We start from the raw sequence: 21,181 nt of genomic DNA, 5'->3' as shown, positions 1-21,181 counted from the left end.
AAAATAGTGACATTCTTAAAATAAGCAATACTAAAAGTAAACAACAATAAAAAAATAAACAATAAAAAATTCTATTTTATGTAGAAACTTTCATACATTAATGTCCTTCTTAAAAAAAAGCAAGTGAAATGCAGGATAAGGAAAACAACAACAACAACAACAACAAAACAAAAACAAACAAATAAAACCTGGCTGGTAAAAACTTTACATTACATTTACCAGACATCCAGAGCGACTTACATTTGAGGGCAATTGAGGGCAACTGAGCAATTGAGGGTTAAGGGCCTTGCTCAGGGGCCCAGCAGTGACAGCTTGGTGGACGTGGGAATCAAACTCACAACCTTCCGATTGGTAGTCCAACACCTTAACCACTAGGCTACCACATCATAGCACAAATCACGTAGCAGTTCTGATAAAAGAGAGAAAAAAGAAAGAAAAAAACATTAAAAAAAAATAATATAAAAAATTCAAGAAAGTTGAGAAACAAACAAAAAAACTGCTAATTGTATTTTTAAGTAAAAACAAAAGTAAACTATTGCAAAGAAAACAGAATCAAATGATGCAACAAGTGTAAAACCAAAGAAAAGTGAGAAGAAAAAAATAAAAACAAACAAACAAACAAACAAACAAACAAATAAATAAATAAATAAATAACCGAAGACTTTTGGGTGTTCCTCAGTCTCATAACTTCTTTCATGCTTTACTTAGTTGTTAATTAAACTGTGCTATTTGTTATAATAACACGAATAAATAATTAAAGCGGGTCAATGCTGAACTCAGATATATTTCATGCTGGGCTTCGGGCTGCTGATTAATAAAAACGACCTCACAGAAATAAATCACTTCATAACTCAGACAGAACGTGGATTCATTATTTAGCGCGAGTGTTTACGGTTTCTAAGAGCAGAAGTGAAACCGGTGCTGCCTCGAACATGTTAACTAGCAGGAAAAAAAAATTAAAAAATAAAACTAAATAATTCCCGGTGTCATGATTTAAAGTGTAAGCGCAAACATTTCAACTCCATCCTGATCCACTTGCATTAGTTAGCATGATTTAGCATGATTAGCATGTATTAAGGGCCATTCTAGTGTTGTTATCGTCGCTTGTGTATTCGGCTACGCTTACAAACAGCCTAATAAATACTAAATAAATGATAAATCTCTGCTTCTAATAGAGTTACAGCTGCGTGCAAAACGCTACATTATCCAATGCTGTGCTTTTAGCTACGGCAATTAGCTCATTATGAAAAGCTGACATGATCGCTACGTGGGATTCGCTTAGCAAAAAAAATAAATAAATAAAAAAACACGCTGCTTTATTTTCCCCGAACGTGGACTATTTTTTTTTTGCCAGAGCTCCTTAGGCATCGCAGGTGTTTCAGGAAAACAAGTTGATTACACATGAATTTATCCCAACTACTGAACACCTCCATATTTATCAGATTAATTATGATTATCATCTTTAGTCGAGATCCTGCAGCTTAATGAAAGCAGAAGGTCACAGCTGGTGTTGGAAAGATGCCTGGGATCCACAGCATGCTCGCAATCAGTCCCTCTTTTTTTTTGTAACATATCGTACTTTATAATTTACACTTTTTTTTAAAAAGGTGTAAGGACTGAAGAGCGACCATATGGAGCATTCAGCCTGTAACAAAGAGCCGATTTAGTCCATAAAAAATAAGTCCTTATGGATCTCTGCTATTATATATAAATTAGGTAGCACCCAAATTCTAGCTGTTTCCTTGTGTAAGTGTCTGCATTAAAATTAAGCATAATCACGTTGAATTGGCTAGCTAAAGCCGATACATGCTAGCTAACGTTATACGTTAATTAGCAGCCGCTAATTAGATAAAAAATCGAATCACCTTTTTTTTGTAGTAAATAAATTACTGTCGTATTTTGTGACTGATTCCTGATTCTGATTGGTCAGCTGCTAATTGTTGCTACTAGTAACAGCACATTCAGAGAGATTCATGTAATAATTTATTTATTTGTTTATTTACGGTAAATTCTCGACATAAATAGGTTCAGAAAGAACGATTGTGTAAATGGTTGCAGTTTTCTGTGATGAGATTGAAGATGTATGGAAGGAGTCTCCAGCGTCAGAGCTCTGGAACGGTTTCAGCCGTGAACGTTAAGTTTTCACGACAAGCTGCAGGTTTTTGTATGATGAACAGAGAGAGGGAGAGAAAACGATCGCAGCTGAAACTTAACGTGTACAACATGTTGGAAGTGAATCAATGATTCACTGGATCACTGAATCAGCTAGAAGAAGAATCTAATGGAAACGAATCATCAGGGTCGTAACTGTACAGTAGCTTCGCATCATCACACCATCCATTATGTTGATTATATTTTTTATAGCACGCAAAAATTTTACCCAGTTTCATCTTGAGGGTTTAGATGGTGAAGGGGCGGAGCCAGGAATGTTTAAGAAACCTGTCAGTGATTTGGTCAAAATTGAGAAAAATAAATAATTTATTTTTCTATGTCACTAGAAAGCGTTCATAAAACTTTTTGGAAATTTTTAGTCTTTATTGAATTCACATTTATTAAAGTCATTATTTTCACAGTCAAACATCTTATACTCGTAGCCTGAGGTTTATTTATCGAGCCTGTGGTTTGTTTTATTTTTTTATTGCTTTATTGAGCTAAAATGTCCCAATGTCTCGTGTTGTGAAGAGAAACGGCAAATGGAAAGCTAAAACGATTTATTCTGCAGTTTGTGGATAAAAATTTCTTCTCGTCTTTCTTTTTTTTGTTTGTTTTTTGTTGTTTTTTTTTATCTTCTTGAAATTGCCAGCGTTTCGCTTCTCCGCCTCTCCGTCTCGCTCAGCTTCCTGCTTTTCTTGGCTCAGGGACAAAAAATGATGTACGCAGGAGGACATGATGTTCAGCTCTCTTTATTCACCACTATTGCTGAACCGTGTTGTGCTGCGGAGGAGCGAATAAATGACACAACTTCCATGAAAATCCAGGTGCTTTTTTTTTCTTTTGCTTATAAAAAAACAACAAAAACCTCAATTCAGAAAAAAAAAATTGTAGATTGTAGATAAAGCGTTATTAAAAAGTTTTTATGTAACAAAAACACCTCCAGACATTAAAATGTTTCTGTTTATTGTCTTTTGTGTATTGTCTTGTAATGTTTTGTTTGCACTAATGTCTTTTGTCCCACACTGTCTTGTCTGTCTTGTTTGTCTTGTCCTGCACTGTTTTCACCAGGTCACACAGATACACTATATGTATCTAAGACTAACTTACTAAGTCCTTATAGCCCTTTTTTTGTACTGTGTACTGTAACAGCTATATATGGTTGTAATGACAATAAAAGCTTCTTGACTTGACTTGAAAAATAGATTCAGAAACACCAAAACAAAACAGCTCCAGTCTCCAGTCCTGTTCCTGCACTTTATAATAAATCGTGTAGATATTTTATCTTACAATTCCTCCTATTTGACTCCTCAGTGCTCATGAACCCCGGAGCTCCACTTCTCCAGTGCCACCCTTATGTTCTGCAAGCAGGGACCTTGTTTGTAATTTTATGCACAACGCGTTTGCTCGGCGACGCCACAAGGTTAAACGAGAAAAGTCACGGGCCGAACGGCTTGCGAAAGCCCTACATCTGCTCTTGGCAAGGAGACAATGATACTGCATACATTTGTTTATCAATCGCTTTTATCGTTCTTTTGTTCCCCCGCGTCGGAGCAGGAACAGACGCTCTCTCTGTCCACCGAGCTGGAGCATCCATCATCAACTCATCGGGATACAGGAACACCGACAGAACACAGTTTAACCCTTTGGTGGATAAATGACTCAAGAAACCTATTGTTTAGATGAAAAAACGTGCATCTAAATATCACTGGTTATTTATTTTGGAGTCTAAAGGAAAATCAAGAGCTTGAAATAAAATAAAAATACAATAAAAGAAATTCATTAAATAAAACAAAATCCAGTGTGTTTGAATTTAATATTTCAGAATAATGTTAATAATAATAATTCATTCATCTTCTACCGCTTATCCGAACTACCTCGGGTCACGGGGAGCCTGTGCCTATCTCTGGCGTCATCGGGCATCAAGGCAGGATACACCCTGGACGGAGTGCCAACCCATCACAGGGCACACACACACACTCTCATTCACTCACACAATCACACACTATGGACAATTTTCCAGAGATGCCAATCAACCTACCATGCATGTCTTTGGACCGGGGGAGGAAACCGGAGTACCCGGAGGAAACCCCCGAGGCACGGGGAGAACATGCAAACTCCACACACACAAGGTGGAGGCAGGAATCGAACCCCCAACCCTGGAGGTGTGAGGCGAACGTGCTAACCACTAAGCCACCGTGACCCCGTTAATAATAATTATTAATAATAAATAAATACATAAATACATAAAGAAAGAAAGAAAGAATTAAAATATAAAAATTAAAAGTAAAAAAAAAACATTGAGTCAAAGATAATTTTTTTAGTGTAAAATATTTAAATGAATAAAATAAACACACTATAAAGAGCCCAAAGAGTCTAAAGAGCACGAGGAATCAGTTGCGATATGAAATTAGAATAATGTGCGTTTTAGAGGTGATTTAAATCATATTTTTGTAAAAACAGCCTCAAACTGGACACCATGCATGAAAGAGCTGGAGCTGCTCGTTTGTGTTTCTATCCCACAGGAAGTGAAAGCTGAAGCCGCTTTGTGTAGTGATGTGGATTAAATCCTGACGTCTGCACCGGGCCGAGGTTCTGCTACACAACAGACACATGGGCTCATGGGCTCGCTGGGAACAACCTCCCACTGCCCGCTTCATTTAAAAGCATCCGAGCATGAGGAAATGAACATTCCTTTGTGTGTGTGTGTGTGTGTGTGTGTTCCTGAAGCCGTCACTTTCCTGCCGCTCTTACACACCAGTGACCTATAGGCTCGGGTCAGCGGCTCGTCGGCGGGAGAAACTAGTTCAATCCTGAGTGCATGACTATACTGTACATGGATTTTACTTTAAATTGTATTTCACCACAAAACTAAAAAGCTAAAAAAGAAGATTTTTGGAAATATTGTGTTTATTCTCGGCATTCGACTCAGGCTTTTAGAGAGTATTGAGGCATTTAAATGACCCTCATTATCACTTCTCAGAGGAAAAAAAGAAACTGGAGTTAACTGACAGACAGAAAAAAAAGTAAAACATCAGGGACTAGGACACACACACACACACACAAACACACACACAAATATAAGGGATGTAACTTACTTAATCTTCACTTGAAAGTGGCACTACTTAATTTATTTATTTATTTATTAAAAACTCAATTCTCTTGTTTATCACAAACACAACTTCAGTCTGCTTGCACGTTTTTGTCAGTAAATGTACCCAGAAAACACGACAAAAGGTTCTTCGCTACATCATAAACACACGTAAACACACTGAAATGCATCGGAAAGATTTTCTTCATCTCAAAGTCTCAAAGAAACTCGACGATCACTCAGAGATCATCTCTACGACTCGTCATCACCTCTATCACTATATCTATAACCGACTGATTTCAACATCAAAAGTTCACATTATATGTTAAAATACTCGAGAAAGCTTGTGCATCGTCCAGAATATCAAGTACACGTCAAGTCGAATTGTACGAAAACGTTCTAAAAGCGAAATGTTTACAATAATGAGTTATAGATTGACTTTTTTTTGTGGTGTCTGTATCACAAATGTAGGTATAATAAATTCACTCATCTTCTACCGCTTATCCGAACTACCTCGGGTCACGGGGAGCCTGTGCCTATCTCAGGCGTCATTGGGCATCAAGGCAGGATACACCCTGGACAGAGTGCCAACCCATCACAGGGCACACACACACACACACTCTCATTCACTCTCACACTAGGGACAATTTTCCAGAGATGCCAATGAACCTACCATGCATGTCTTTGGACCGGGGGAGGAAACCGGAGTACCCGGAGGAAACCCTCGAGGCACGGGGAGAACATGCAAACTCCACACACACAAGGCGGAGGTGGGAATCGAACCCCCAACCCTGGAGGTGTGAGGCGAACGTGCTAACCACTAAGCCACCGTGCCCCCCGGTATAATAAATAAATAAATAAATAAATAAATAAATAAATAAATACGGTGAAATGCTCAGGAATGTGACAGTCAATTACAAGAAAAAGGAAAATTCTTTATTTTTCTTCATAAATCCACGACCTTGAGATTTATAGAGTTCTATTGAAAGCTTGTACGCTAAAGAAGTGCTTTTTTTTTAATTGTCAAATTCAGCCAGTTAATCATGCTCAGTTAATCATCAGTTAATTGTATTTATAATAAAACAAATAAATAAATAAATATCACTAAACACCTTTACAATACAAATCCGCATCACACACAGAGGAAACCTCCTCTACGAGCGACGGACGTTTCTTCACTTCCCCCGGCGTCTCCCGGCCTGACAGCCGTGTCCCTTTCCAGCTACGTGGCCTGGCGTAAATTAGACAATCTGGCTGACTTGGACACTTCATGGTCCAGAAGTAAAAGGGGAAAAACGCTCGTAGCTCTCAGGTGTAATTTTGCGCTTGTTAGTGGTGTAAATTGTCTGCCGAGGCCTCGGGGGGATTCTAGAGGAAACAGGTGTTTGCTTAACCCCAGACAACAAATTGGTTTTGAGGAGAGAAAAATTTACTCCACTGAAGAGGACATCATTTTAGAAAAAGAGAGATAAAGAGAGAGAGAGAGAGAGAGAGAGAGAGAGAGAGAGAGGTGGGGGGGATTATTTGTTTTGACAGGCGAGTCGCTTAAGCAAATGTCCTCATCGAACGAGGCCGAGTTCACGCCAGTGCTCTCAGCTGTGTTGCTGCTCTTCTGCTTCTCCTGCATGAAAATAGATTTAAATATGATTTGTCCCATATGGGGAGAAGTGGCTGGGGTTTGAAGGGGGGGTGGGGAGAAGTGGCTGGGGTTTGAAGGGGGGTCTAATCACCCACACATCATGAATATGCTAATCACTCAGACTCTACTAGCTGATGTGTTTATCTCCTGATGGATTTAGCTCCTTTACTGGATTAATGCTCAAGATCAAACTCTTCTGATGTTGTATACGGTGTGCAGATGGTCTGACTGTCTCTGTCATGATCAGTTCCTCACTTTGACTTTTTCATGTTTTTCGTTTTTTACGACTGGTTCCTCAAGTTCTTTTCCTGACTGGTTCCTCACTCTGTCTCTTTCATGTTGGTTTCTTGCTGTATTTGACTCTACTATGATCGGCTCCTCACTTTGACCCTGACTCTTCCATGATTGGTTCCTCAGTCTGATTGGCTCTTCCATGACTGGCTCCTCAGTCTGATTGGCTCTTCCATGACTGGTTCCTCACTCTGACTGGCTCTTCCATGACTGGCTCTTCAGTCTGATTGGCTCTTCCATGACTGGTTCCTCACTCTGACTGGCTCTTTCACATATGGTTCCTCATTCTGATTGGCACTTCCATGACTGGTTCCTCACTTTGTGTTTTCCATGGTTGTTTCCTCAGTCTGATTGGCTCTTCCATGACTGGCTCCTCAGTCTGATTGGCTCTTCCATGACTGGCTCCTCAGTCTGATTGGCTCTTCCATGACTGGTTCCTCACTCTGACTGGCTCTTCCATGACTGGCTCTTCAGTCTGATTGGCTCTTCCATGACTGGTTCCTCACTCTGACTGGCTCTTTCACATCTGGTTCCTCATTCTGATTGGCACTTCCATGACTGGTTCCTCACTTTGTCTTTTCCATGGTTGTTTCCTCAGTCTGATTGGCTCTTCCATGACTGGCTCTTCAGTCTGATTGGCTCTTTCACATCTGGTTCCTCACTCTGATTGGCTCTTTCACATCTGGTTCCTCACTCTGATTGTGTCTTTTGTGACGTGTTGCTTTTTTGTTGACTTGTATGTTTGTATTGTTGTCTACGTTCACAAACCTTTTCAAGAGAAAGTTGCAGCAGATAAAGAAATGTAACTAAAAGTCATCAGCAGGCACCGTTTGCGACGAGTTACAGATAACATGAAGACTGGTCTTGATGTATTAGTACCGTGTTTGGAACAACCTACTGTATCATGGTCTCACTCTGAGGTCTTCAGACTGCAATGAGCAAAGTTACAATATTGAAACCCACTTTTTGAAGTTGTTTAACAGTCACATGACCCTGGCAGTCCAACGCAAACACTTTCTCTACGGTGCTACTTTCATTTTCGTTCTCACGGTGAACCATGACCCCGTTCCAGCTCGCTCCTGTCATCCTCACCACATGCCCCACTAGTCTTTATATAGCTGCATCCATGATGTGACCCACTTTTAGACACAGCACACTTTTCACTTTTGAATCTGCATTCTGACACTGAAGGGTCCCATCTTATACACCCCATGACATTCATTCCTTCTTTCCTTCCTTAAGACCTTTTTAAATTATTCTCCTCTTCTTGGTTTGAGCACTTTTGAACACTGTAGAGATGACGGAGGGAATGATGAAGGAGGTCCTGAGACATTTTCTTGGCTCATTCAAGAACGAAGGTTTGATTTGATTTAACACGTGAGTCTGTTATACATCCAAATCATCACTACTTTATTCTCACTTTTTCTGCAAAGGGGTTTTGAACATTTGAAGACTTCAGCAGGAAGGAATCAGTGGTAAGTCTGTAATGACTCTGAGCTGTTAGTTCCTCAGAAGCTCTCAGTTACACAATTGTTGTAGAAAGGACATCATTTACATTGGCATTATTTCCTGTCCAGTGTCACCCAAATGAGGATGAGGTTCATGTCTAAGTCTGGTTCCTCTCAAGGTTTCTTCCTCATATCCTCTCAGGGCGTTTTTCCTCACCACCGTCACCACAGACTGGATCATTAGGGATAAATATTACAGATAAATAAATCTAAATAATGCAAAATATTACAGATTCTACATCAGCAGTGTTTCCCACTGTTTTTTTTTTTTTGGTCAGGAGAAGGTTTAAAGGTCTTGTTTGATTCCTTCAGATGTTCCTCCAGGACAGAATCCACCTCAGGATCACACACACAGATGATTTGATTACTGATCACACACCTGCTCTTAATCACACACTCTCATAAATAACTCAGACTCACACACATACACACCTTTATATTTTGTCCACACACACAATCTGCTTTTGATCTTACTTATTGATTCTGGTCCATTTTTCCCCCATGTGTTGTAATAAACTCTGCCTGCACTTCCCACCATCTCCTCAACCCTCAGCCTGACAATCACCATGAATCTCCCAATCATGAAGTCCTTTGAGTTTTTTTTTTCATGTTTATTTAAGTGACAGTGGTAAAATTGAAACAAATCAAAACTCTCTGTTTTGAATGACGATCCTCTCCAGAGAAAGACTGTACAGTTTGATGGAATATCATTTCCTTAGTCTTTAAAAAGGAAAATAAAATGCATAACTTTCCAATAAATATAACAGGTTTTGAGAAATTTCTTGGAGATGTATGTAATAAAATCTAGAAATTACTTTTTTGTTTCTACAACTCTTGCAAGTGTGATTTCTAAAATGTAAAAAAAAAAAAAATATATATATATATATATATATATATATATAAATAAATATTTTTTGAAATTTACAATTTAGAAATCACACACACACACACACACACACACACACACACACACACACACACATTTATATATATATATATATATAAATGTAATATTTCATGACTTTTTCCTCAGTCTAATTGGCTCTTTTGTGACTGGTTCCTCAGTCTGATTGGCTCTTTCCTGACTGGTTCCTCAGTCTGATTGGCTCTTTCCTGACTGGTTCCTCAGTCTGATTGGCTCTTTCCTGACTGGTTCCTCAGTCTGATTGGCTCTTTCCTGACTGGTTCCTCAGTCTGATTGGCTCTTTCCTGACTGGTTCCTCAGTCTAATTGGCTCTTTTGTGACAGGTTCCTCAGTCTAATTGGCTCTTTTGTGACAGGTTCCTCAGTCTGATTGGCTGTTTTGTGACTGGTTCCTCAGTCTGATTGGCTCTTTCCTGACTGGTTCCTCAGTCTGATTGACACTTTTATGACTGGTTCCTCAGTCTAATTGACTCTTTCGTGACTGGTTCCTCAGTCTGATTGAATCTTCTGACGATGAGTTGAAGATAACTGAAGACTGGTCATGATTAATTAGCTTGAGCACGCCTTGTTAGGAACACGTGTCTAAAGTGTAAATAAATTTGATACGTATATAAATCTGAACTCATGCTGAATCTTTTAACCAAAAACAAAAACATTAGAGTGACAATACATTATAGATCCACAAATCTGAGAAACTTATTGATGTGTCTAGACATCTTATTTCTGTCTTAACTCATCATCTTATTTACCATTTTACAGAAACACCAGCATACATCAAGAACTAGACAATCAAAAGACTTCTAATAAACAGCCACCATAAAAAAAGCTCATATTTCATTATATGATTAGAATAAAAAGCTTGGGTTGAAATCGATCATGAGAAGGAACACAAAGCTCTTTGTCTGAAGTCATTTGCATTTTATAAACTGCTCCTCGCTTAAACAGGTGTGTGGACCTTTTATTTGTGCGTTATTTATGAGATTTATTACGGTCTTAAGAGCATTATGGGTATTAAGTGCTCCAGGCAGTTGAGTATATGCAGATGATTTGTCGCTTTATGATGGGCAATGGCCAATTTGTGCATCGAGCACTTAAACTGTTGATTAAAATCTGTTGAGAATGACTTGTGTTGAAACTAAATTAAATTCTGATTCTGTCATGATGTCATTTTCCTCTAAGGCTTTCAGGGAACCGATGAATGAATTTAAACGAATATGTTATTACATTTAACAGAAGTCAGAACGATTGTTCTTTTCTTTTCCGCTCAAAAAAAGTGTCGTTGTTACGAACGTCCTCTTGTTCTCTATATGCAAATCGGAGCAGATCGTGACCTGGTGAACGGCGTCCGTGCTGAGACTTTGCACTGGTGATGATGAAGTGAAAACCACCAGCAGGTCAGTATTCCGCAGGAAACTCGGCATGCCGAGGCGTCTTAACCAGCGCTCAGTCTCAGAGACAGACAGTTCAGTTCGGTCCGTGTTGCCGAGTTTTCCCTCTTCCTCCTCCTCCTCCTCCTCCTCGGTCTGATTCTCTAACAGGTCTGTCAAATGCGATGAGTTCCTCGTCATGGAGCCCTAAAAGTAGCCGCTGTTACTAGACGATGGTAAATTGATCTGACAGCGCGATCACTCCAGCACACGCTGCACAGCTGCAAGGTTTAATCAAGATTTATCAGAGCAATTACACCTCAAATGCTCCGTCACTCAACAGCTGTGTGTGTGTGTGTGTGTGTAAGAGAGAGGGAAATCGGCCAAGCAAAGGCATATATGAATGTGTGTGTATGTGTGTGTATGTGTATGAGAAGTCCAGGTTAGCTAAATTACTAGCTGTCAGTCAGGCGATGGATGTTTAGTAAATGGCGATCCATGCAGCAGTTGTGATAAACTACGTGTCAATGTATATCAGAGCTTATGAGAAAAGTTATGAATCCCCCCCCCCCCCAAAAAAAATAAATATCCAGTCATGCTGTCTTTTGGATTAAATGAAAATGTTTAAAGAATGTCAATATCTTGGATCTTAAGAGCTACAGTAGACCTCTAATACACTTTTAGAGGTGACTTTAGTGTTTAAGTTTAAGATGTTAAAGAAACAGAGCAGCAGAAAATAAATAAATAGAACAAATAGAAAAATCCCAAATTAATCCCAGATACCGGCGTTTACGTCGGAGCTAACGTAGCCAAAAATAATCTGCGTCAGGGTTTAGAGCTTGTCCCGAAACCATCGATTCCGTTTATACGAGAGTAATTTTCAGTTTTAATCACAGTTTAATTGTATTCATTAATAATAAAAAAAAATACATGCCATACTAGAAAAATCTTTACCATCTGGATGATTACGCTCCTGTATGTGAAACCGGTCCCTGTGAACCAGCTGTTACTATAGAAACGGTAAGACATTAATGTCAGCGTTGGCATTCCTGATGTCCAGCTGCACTACTCCCCCAGCTGCTGTTACAGAAAATGAATCAACACCTTCTGTCCAATCAGCATCCAGAACTCTGCCTCGCTGCGGTGTACTTACAAATGACAAGAGGTGATATTTAGTGGCGAGTTCGCTGATGGAGGTTTCCGCTCGGTTCTCACTAGGTATAAATCCACATCTTAATACAGTCTAAAACAAAAGTGGTAGAACCCTGGAGAAGCATATGTTATCTCTCGGCTGGCAGAAATGCGAGGGCAGCAGGTATCAGCGGGCAGAGCAGACGCACTCTCTCTGTAATTACTTCTCCCTCGTCACGGTTCCAGGCCAGCGTGGAAGACTCACGCTAATTACATTAAAGCAGAAGAGGATTTGCCCGAGCGAGCGAGCGATCAGGGGGCGGGTCGGACCTGGCAGCCTCCCGTCACCAATAACCCACCACAGAGCTCGCTTTTGTTCACGGGATTGAGTTGTCTGGCTGCCATCGGTCATGTGTAAAAAAGAAACAACAAAAAAAAAACACTTGGCTCTGTTTTCTCCACAGCATCCATCTGCTAAGAGCAAGGCTGCTTTGTGTACGGAACCAAACACCACTAAATCTCCAAGTCATGACACCGGTGCTCCAGTCTACCAACAGAATGGAAATCAACTAATGGGACGTTTTCAATCAATACAAACAAATAGGTTTACAGCAGACGGCGTCATCCAGAGCATCTTATCTTAACAATTTTATCTCATATTATACATCTGATCAGTTGAAGGTTAGGGGCCTTGCTCAGGGGCCCAACACCTTAGTCACTAAGCTACCACATCCTCAAATAAATGATTCTATCTCTGTGAATCGGATCTAAAACGAGTCAGGACATTGAGACGTGTGTTTGTGCCTCTGTTTATAATCTTACACTGAATTTTAGTGTTGAAGATAAATCTGAGAACTGGGTTTGATATCAACATTTACTCTGAACATACAAACATTAGTGTGGGAAAAATAACCGTTTTTGTTTTATTTGGAACTTTTCTATGAATATATCACGTCTACTGTAGTAGTGAAAGTCTACTTTCATATGAGCTTCATATTAACACCACTGTGTAGTGAGACATAACAAAGACCTTCATTTATCAACACGGAAACAATGAAAAAGGAGGAAAGTCCATTTTTTTTACCTCTGGAGAACAGAATACACACAAAGAGGAAAAACTGACAGACTGTGTGATTATAAAAAAAAAATAAAAAATCAACTCTGATGCCGTGTGACGGGAAGTTGATGGTTTTTACAACCTGGAAGTGGATTATTTTCAATAAACAGCACGGTTTTAGTTTCATTATCATTTATCTTGTAATGACTATAAATGTCACTCATCTCTCAAAAGAAAAAGAAAAACACAACTTGTCAATTTACTGGGAATGTTTTGGAATCGGGGGCACGGTGGCTTAGTGGTTAGCACGTTCGCCTCACACCTCCAGGGTCGAGGTTCGATTCCCGCCTCCACCTTGTGTGTGTGGAGTTTGCATGTTCTCCCCGTGCCTCGGGGGTTTCCTCCGGGTACTCCGGTTTCCTCCCCCGGTCCAAAAACATGCATAGTAGGTTGATTGGCATCTCTGGAAAATTGTCTGTAGTGTGTGACTGCGTTAGTGAATGAGTGTGTGTGTGCCCTGCGATGGGTTGGCACTCCGTCCAGGGTGTATCCTGCCTTGATGCCCAATGATGCCTGAGATAGGCACAGGCTCCCCGTGACCCGAGGTAGTTCGGATAAGCGGTAGAAGATGAATGAATGATGAATGAATGTTTTGGAATCTCTGGAATATACAACCTACTTGGACCTTCTGTTAACAATAGTTAAATAACTACATGTTTTGTCACAGTTATCTCAGTCTCCGGATTCAGAAGGACGTCCTTTCAAAAGTTTAAATGGAGCTTGAAAGTTGGTCCAAAAGGTCCAAATTAGTCTACAAGCATCTCTGTTAACTGGCTCACACAAAGAGGCTGTTATTCTCTCTAAACATGAACAATAAGGGGGCCAATATTTCTGAAAATGACAAATGAAACCTATCAGTAAAGGTGTATTTTTAGTGTATGAGTCTGTGTGGTGTTCCTCAGTCATGAGGCTCATTACCAGTGATCAGGGTCTGGGGAGAAGGTAATAGTCGTCCTTCTTTATCATTGACCAAAATATCCCTTTAGAAATGTAAGTGCGTCTCTGGTTAATCGTTTTGTTCACAGAATGAGGTTCAGGTGTGAGTTGTACACGTGGACGTGCCTTTCATACTCTCACCTCTATCACAAGTCTAGCACCTCCGAGCAAATCCTCTGTCTGCCCACGTAAGGTGAAGACCAAATGTCTGAGTACACTGAATTTCTCACCATCAAAAAAAATGCTGTGTGGTAAATAATTGTGTTCTTGTTGTTTAACGTCGGAGCAGTCGGTGGTTCAGTCACACCAGGAAATGTGAGTTTGTGTTACAAGGTTTCAGGACCATGCGTTATAATAATAATAATAATAATAATAATAATAATAATAATAATAATAATAATAATAATAATAATAATAATAATAATAATAATAATAATAATAATAATAATAAACAATCAATATCAGAAAAATTATTTAAATATAAATAAATAAATAAATAAATAATTAAATAAATAATTATATAAATAAATTGATAATATTGACAACCAGGATTATGATGTTGTAGGGCATGAATGAATTAAAAACAAACAAACAAACAAACAAACAAACAAATAATATAATACTGATCATTTCTTTAAAGAGTGAAATAAGAGAAAATGTACCTTGTGTAATGTCCTTGTCCTCGGACTTTTATTGAACTTTTTATTTATATAGAATATTATAAATAAATAAATAAATAAATAAATAAATAAATAAATAAATATTATATTTATATTTACAAATAGAACGATATCTTTATCTCTAGTCATTTCTGCTCCACATTGTCTCATACCCCATTTGCACAAATCAAATAAAAAAGTTTATTTATTTATTTATTTATTCTCCAACATTTGTGTGATTTATGTAAAAAGGAAACGGGGGATTTCTCGCTCACTCTCTTAAAAGCTTTTCGGTCATATCGTGGCCTGTCAGAAAGCGTGAAATCCCGCCTACACCATTACTCTACTTTTTTTAGACATGACTAGCAATCTTCTGTTGACACAAAGAGCTTTTTGTAGGTGAAGAAAGAGTTAGAGAGAGAGAGAGAGAGAGAGAGAGAGAGAGAGAGAGAGAGAGAGAGAGAGAGAGAGAGAGAGAGAGAGAGAGAGACACACAGAGAGAGACACAGAGAGAGAGACACACACAGAGAGAGAGAGAGAGAGAGAGAAATTTATCCATTTCAAAGATGTCAGTAAGAAAGAATTTTTGTAATTTTTCCTCTCTCTCTCTCTCTCTCTCTCTCTCTCTCTGTCTCTCTGTCTCTCTCTCTGTCTCTCTCTCTCTCTCTCTCTCTCTATCTCTCTCTCTGGTTACGATTACAGCCACCCTCGTGTCGTAATGAGGCTAAACTACACTACAGGGGAATAATTCATGTGCTGCATATCTCACCGCTACAGTTCTGCGAATTAATTTCCCATTTCTGAGTAGTCTTTGAGCTCTTTACATTACAGACGTCTTGAGTGATTGAGCTTTAGATGAGTCACGGAGGCCATAACTACGGAGGATATTACTAACACAGAAGACATCTATCATTTAATATCACATCATTAGGAAAAGATGAAACGGGGACGCTGGCACACATGATCCACCGAACTCAAAGTGATAGTTCAGGGGAATCAAAATTAAAATAAAATTCACTTTTTCACCAAATGGAGTTCAGCCATGACGTTTTTCCTCGCTGTCTATAAGTAGATGTTTTGTGAACATCATGTGAAAATACATGAATTGTGTGTCAAAGTCACTTTTTAAATGGAACAGATCATGTGTCAGAGCTCCGTGTGAATGTGAACGAATCACGTGTAAAAGTCACACTTGAATTGAAATGAATCACATGTCAGTGTCACATGTTCAGACTGAACGAATCATGTGTCAGAACCATCGCTAAAAAAAAAAGATATTACATGGAAATAAATGAATCATGTGTCAGAATCACATGGGACACTAAATGAATCAAGCTGGAAAATGAATGAATCATACCTCAGAATTGCTTTTTATATTATATGAATCAGGTGAATCACAGGCAACACTAAATGAATCATGTGTCAGAATTATAGGTAAAGACATATACAAATCTCACATGGAAATAAATGAATCATGTGTCAGAATCATACCTTACAATAAACAAATCAGAATAATAGCTGACAAGAATCGAATCATGTGTCAAATCAATTTTTAGATTAAACAAATCATAGATAAAAGAAAGAAACATAAAAATATGGAAACACATGGAAATAATGTCAGAATCGTTCTATAAATTAAACGAATCATGTACAAGAATCTAATCATGTACACAGAATTTAATGTGAAATGAATTGAATCATCTAAAAAACGTATTTCAACGTCCAAAATATTAGGAATGGGTTGACTGACATTGCAAAGAGCCAATCAGGTTACATGTTTCAGATCTTCTCAGCGTGATTTTAAACGTTTATGTTACCTTTCAAGCAACGAGCAATTAGAGTTTTATTGGAGTTGTGCCATGCAGGTGATGAGCACATGCTGTAAATAAGAAAACATAAGCGTATATAACGGCTGTTAGGTGGCGATATCAGGAAGGGGAGATGGGCCATAATGTGTTTGATTGCCTTGTTATGATAAAAGCCTTGTTAAATTAAATAAAGCTAATTAAGAGTGAGTGAGGGGAAAAAGAGGGAGGAAGGAAAGTGGAGAGGAGTTTATAGAGCACAGTGAAGCGCCGGATACACGCTCAGCTGCTGCTTTACTGGGAACAGAAATCTCGTATCTCAACTCGTTGGGCATTTTAGCTGTGTTTTATCACCACAGCACTGAGTCCTGAGGTGCTTTCTTTCCTCTGATGGAGGCAGTGGAGCTGTAACATGCATCTATATGGCCTGTGTGGGACCCAGTTAACAGAGACAATCAAACCGGACCTGCTGACTGTTAGAGATTTTGCGTAGGGCTGTGAATTTTAACATTGCAGTAACACTACTACAGGGAGTTCTCTCTCAAATCACCAGATCTTTGTTCCCCGGGAACAACAACAGACATGTAAATCTGGATTGACTGACAGAAGCATCGCATAGAAATCTCCAATAATATTTGACCACCTGAGAACCCCGCCCCCTTCACCATTAGCATTATGCTACTATTGTGTGTGTGTATGTGCACCTGTGTGTGTTTGTATGTATGTGCATGTACGTGTGCATGAGTGTATATGTGTGTGTGAATGTGTGTGTGTGTGTTTGTGTGTGTATGTGTGCATATGTGTGTGTGCCCAAGTGTGTGTATGTATGCGTGTGTGTATGTGTGTATGTGTGCATGTATGTGTGCATGTGTGTGCGCGAGTGTGTGTGTATGTGTGCATGCATGTGTGCTTGTGTGCACGCGGGTGTGCGTAGGTATTCGTGTGTGTGTGTGCACTTGTGCAAATTTGTATGTGCTCATGCTTGCATGTGTTTGTGTACTTGTGTGTATGTGTATGTGTGCACGTGTGTGTGCATGTGTGTATATGTGTGTATGAATGTGTGTGTGTTTGTGTGTATGTGTGCATACATGTGTGTGTGTCCCCGAGTGTGTGTATGTATGCGTGTGTGTATGTGTGTGTATGTGTGCATGTATGTGTGTGTGTGTGCGCGAGTGTGTGTGTATGTGTGCATGCATGTGTGCTTGTGTGCACGCGGGTTTGCGTAGGTATTCGTGTGTGTGTGTGTGTGTGTGTGTGTGTGTGCACTTGTGCAAATTTGTATGTGCTCATGCTTGCATGTGTTTGTGTACTTGTGTGTATGTGTATGTGTGCACGTGTGTGTGAATGTGTGTTTGTATGTGTGCATGTTCGTCCATGTTTGTGTATGTATACTTGTGTGTATTTGTGCATGAATGTGTGCATGTGTGCGTGCGTGTGTTTTTGCACTTGTGTGTGTATGTGCATGTTTGTGTGTTTGTATGTGTGCATTTGTATGTATGTATGTGTGTGTACATGTGTGTGTGCGTGTGTGTGTGTTTGCATGCTTTTGCTATAATTGCCACTTCCACACTTTAATAAATAACGATGTAGCTCTTGGTCAATTGCTGTGGAGTAAGAGGAATAAACTACCTGATAAACATGTAGTTAAAGTAGAGTTAACAGTCACCGTGCTTCACTACGCCACCTTGTGGTTGATCAGTTTCCTGTAGCAGCACAACACAGGAGAGGTTTATTCCTGATTTCTTCCCTACAGCAGTGAGATCTGAACGTTTACTTTCCTCCAGCTCAGAACGTGAACCTCTGCATTTCCTGTCACAGAAATGAATGCATTCTTTATAATCATTAATCAATAACATCTGCGATAAAAAGCTGAATAAGACGCTGTCACTTTAAGGGATTTTTCACACAGCCAACTTTTTAAAACGTGAGAGGTGTCCATTTTTGACACTCTTAAAGACAGCTCTGCTCGCTGTTTACACGAGTGATGCTGTCGCTCACTAATCAGTTGGTTTTTAGACGCATTTCTGAACAATCCATCAACCAGAAGCACTCTTAACAGAGCCGCTGTGAAAAAAAGGAAAGAAAAAAAAACTAGAAAAGAAAAAACAATGTCTTCCAGTTAGACAGCACATGTACGGCTAATCAAACGGATCGTCTTCGGCGACACGGAGCCGGTGGTGGGAGATGATGGTGGCAAAGCACGAACGCCCACTTGGCCTCCAGCCTCGAGCTGATTGGAACATCATCTGAGAAAATACGCTTCATTAGCACAAGCAGTGATTAGGCCAGAGACTGAAAGAAGTAAAGAGGAAAAAAATGAAATAACGTTAGCACAATGAGCAGAGAAACGAGCCGGCGCTGGAAGTAAATGTCAAGCAAAATGCCATCAGTTGTAATCTGGCATCACACACGCTGACTTAAAGGCGAAGGCACTGAGGAGTGTCCAGTGGTTCTGCATCTCCACTCAGCTGTGAATTTGGGTTTAAATTATTATTATCATTCTGGGAAATAAAACTCGGTCAAAGGGAAGAAAAAAATCACATGTGAGAATGAATCCATCTGTGAAAAAGAATTCATCATCGTCATCGTCTTTTTCGGTTTGTAGAGAACTTTTCTTTTTGTGTCCAAGTGACTTAACCCCCCCCCCCCCCATATAATGTCTAATGTACAGAAAGAAAAGTAACATATAATTCATTCATTCATTCATCTTCTACCGCTTATCCGAACTACTCTCGGGTCATGGGGAGCCTGTGCCTATCTCAGGCGTCATCGGGCATCAAGGCAGGATACACCCTGGACGGAGTGCCAACCCATCGCAGGGCACACACACACACACACACTCTCTCATTCACTCACACAATCACACACTACAGACAATTTTCCAGAGATGCCAATCAACCTACCATGCATGTCTTTGGACCGGGGGAGGAAACCGGAGTACCCGGAGGAAACCCCCGAGGCACGGGGAGAACATGCAAACTCCACACACACAAGGCGGAGGCAGGAATCGAACCCCGAACCTGGAGGAGCTAACCACTAAGCCACCGTGCCCCCCTAACATATAATTGTAATATTTTAATAATTAACAAGGCTAATAAAACTTAAATTCTTCATTAAATCTACATTTAATTTAATAAAGAAATAATCTAAAAGTTTTCATGCTCTTTTGTTCTTTTCTGAACTTGACACAAATAAATACTCTCACTTTTTATTATTATTATTATTATTATTATTATTATTATTATTATTATTATTATTATTATTATGGCGTGTAAAGTTTCAACAAATACATTTTTTTACCTGTAAAAATAAATTGAACACAGAACATAAGAAGCCCCCCTGCTGTGTGTAACACGTGTTCTGTATCGTTTCACAAATCATCCATCAGTACAGTAAAGCCAACCACAGCAAGCATCAATCACAACGCCATCATATCACATCACCGCCATGTGAAAGAGCTGTGAGTCTGCACAAGACATTTACGTTGACCCTCGTTGTTAAAAGCAGCTGATGTCTGGTAACATTTTTTTTTTGCTTTTTTATGGCTTCACCTATAAAGCTGAGCGCTCGAGTCGATGTGGCTGCAGTGGTTTGTTGACATGACTATCGATACTCAGTCGGAAGAAAAACAGCTCGGCCGAGAGAAGTGAAAGGTTGAGGGCTGATTGACTCATGCTGCATTCTTCTGGATAAATATTTTTGACCTGCCGTGGACACAGACGTGCTCTGAGTTTACAGAACTGTGAGACAGTCTGCTTCTACAGGATTACGACAAATCCTTACACACCAAATGTCTTGTTTGTGTACATGAGCTTTATAAGCCATGTGAGGTGCACAAACTTTTGCACTTTATATACACAGGGTACAGAAAAACAAATTGTGTCATTTTAAAAGGGCAGAAAAATGTAATACTAACATTCTCTTAAAATTGCCTCCTTGTTTTCATTAAAATAAAAGAGCAAAGACCTGTGATTTATTAAAATAATCAATGATACTTATAAACAACAAAACCACCACCAACAACAACAACAAAACCACCACCACCACCAACAACAAAGCCACCACCACCAACAACAAAACCACCACCAACAAAACCACCAACAACAACAAAACCACCAACAACAACAACAAAACCACCACCACCAACAACAAAACCACCAACAACAAAACCACCAACAACAACAAAACCACCACCACCAACAATAAAACCACCAACAACAAAACCACCACCACCAACAAAACCACTACCAACAACAACAACAAAACCACCACCAACAACAAAACCAACAACAACAACAAAACCACCACCAACAACAAAACCACCACCACCAACAACAACAAAACCACCAACAACAACAAATCTACCAACAACAAAACCACCACCACCAACAAAACCACCAACAACAACAAAACCACCACCACCAACAACAAAACCACCAACAACAAAACCACCATCACCAACAAAACCACCACCACCAACAACAACAAAGCCACCAACAACAACAAAACCACCACCAACAACAACAAAACCACCAACAACAACAAAACCACCGCAAACAACA

Source organism: Tachysurus vachellii, chromosome 26 (assembly GCF_030014155.1).
Source record: "Tachysurus vachellii isolate PV-2020 chromosome 26, HZAU_Pvac_v1, whole genome shotgun sequence".
NCBI lineage: Eukaryota > Metazoa > Chordata > Actinopteri > Siluriformes > Bagridae > Tachysurus > Tachysurus vachellii.
This window is presented reverse-complemented; position numbering follows the sequence as displayed.